Source organism: Dipodomys merriami, unplaced genomic scaffold (genome assembly GCF_024711535.1).
Source record: "Dipodomys merriami isolate MVZ:Mamm:240054 unplaced genomic scaffold, mDipMer1.0.p SCAF_3, whole genome shotgun sequence".
NCBI lineage: Eukaryota > Metazoa > Chordata > Mammalia > Rodentia > Heteromyidae > Dipodomys > Dipodomys merriami.
In genome coordinates, this window is record NW_027204492.1 from 22,199,764 (window position 1) to 22,201,978 (window position 2,215).

A 2,215-nucleotide genomic window follows, 5' to 3' on the forward strand; every position below is an offset into this window, starting at 1 on the left:
GAATATGAGCAATGTGGTGGTTCATGCCTGTAATTCTAGTAACTCAGGAAACTGAGATCTCAGGATGGCAGTTTGAAGCTAACCTGAGCTGGAAACGCCTCAAGACTCTTTTCTCCAATTCACTACCAAAAAAGGAATACAAGCCAGAAGTGGAGCTACAATTAAAATGGCAAAAAACTAGACTTGAGCAACAGAAAGCTTGGAAACAGCACCTAAGCCATAAAGTCAAGCCCCATTTCTGGCACAAAAAAGTAAAACATGTAGCAAATGATAATGCCAATAAAGTGATGCAAGTATCAAATAGAAACGCTTAAAGAAATAAGTACTAAAAACAAAAAAATGGCAATTGGTTTGGAAAAAATTTGATACTAAACTGAAAACAAACATAACATGTAAAAGAATCTTGCTTGAAACTACATTAGCAAAATAAAATGAATTAAGAATTTGTGGATTCATTGTACAAAGTAAACTATATTAAATTGCTGAAGAAATTAACAAAGTGTGATTTCAAATACAGGTAATACACATTGATGGTATGATATTGATAATATGTCAATACTGCCCCCCAAAGACCTATAGATCCAAGGCAATCATAACAGAATCTTAATTATGCTTTTTTTGAGGGGTGGGTGGGTGCAGGTCCATTGGTTGAACACAGGGCCTGGGCCCTCTCCCTGAGCTTTTGTACTCATACTAATGCTCTACCACATGAGCCACAGCTCCACTCTCAACTTTGGGGTAATTAATTAGAGACTAGAGTCTCATAGACTTTCCTGTCTGGCCTGGCTTCAAATAGTGATCCTTAGATCTCAGCCACCTGAGTAGCTAGGAATACAGGCATGAGCCAGTGGGGCCCAGATTTGTGTACGTGCGTGCGTGCGTGCGTGCGTGCGTGCGTGTGTGTGTGTGTGTGTGTGTGTGTGTGTGTGTGTGTGAGAGAGAGAGAGAGAGAGAGAGAGAGAGAAAAAGACACAGAGAGAATGTCTTGGGGTTTGTCTTGGCACTGTACTTTTGGAAAAAAAGGAAAATCTCTTTAAATTTATGAGGGGATTTGATTAGCTGAAATAATCTTGAAAAAAACTGGAGGAAGACACACAGACTTCAAAATTTACTACAAATTAATGATAATTAACCTAGAATATATATATATATATATATATATATATATATATATATATATATATATATATATATATATATATATATATACCTAACTTTTTGGGAGGTTGAGAAATAATGATCATGGTTCCAGTCCAGCTGGGCAGTAAATCTTTTTTTTTAATATTATTTTATTTTATTTGAGAACATACTGTACAGAGGGGCTACAATTACATGGGCAGGATAATGCATACATTTCTTACCAAGCATTGCAGCCTCCTCCTTTGTTTACCCTTCACCTCCCTTCCCAGCCTCCTCCCTCCCCCCACCCAATTATACCCCCCTCCCCCCCCCCACCGACATTGTAAAGCTGGTTTTGACATGACATTTTGTACTTCTCATTGTTGCAACAGGTCCACCTGAATAGGTATGAGTCAAGCAGAAAAGGTCAGATAATGTGATGTTAGGAAAATGAACCCTTAAATATGTATTTTAATGTTTTCGTTTCTTTCATGCATATGTTTCTAACGCATTTATAAGATTATTTCTTTGTTGCTTTGTATGTCCCTCCCCCACAGTGTAACCCCCGCTTTTACTATATTTGATGTCAGTATAACATGTGGAGGAGATGGGGGCAAACAAGTCGTTTAAGGATTCAGCTGGGCAGTAAATCTTGTGAGACTCTATTCTCAACCCAAAAGAGATGAAGTGGCATCCACTTGTCATCCTAAACTATGTAGGAAGATGAGATTAGGAAGAGTGTCATTCCAGTACAACTTGGACAGAAAAGCTCATGCAATGTAATAACTAGATAAAGGTAGATTTTATATTAGCTTAATTAAAACACTACACTGAAAGGTTTTAAGAACTCCCTCTAAAAACCTAAAATAAGCTATGAGAACAATGAGGTAGCAAATAAAGTTTACCAATTAAGGATATGATTAATATTTAGAAATACTAGAGTTCTAAAATATAGTGTGTGAAAAGAAAATTCACTACAGGAGCTAAACAATATTTTAAGAAAAAGAATACGTGAGTGTGAAGATGTGTTGAGACAAACCAATGTGAAGAACAGTAAGAAAAAAAGAAATCCTCACTGAGAAAATAGTAGAAGGGT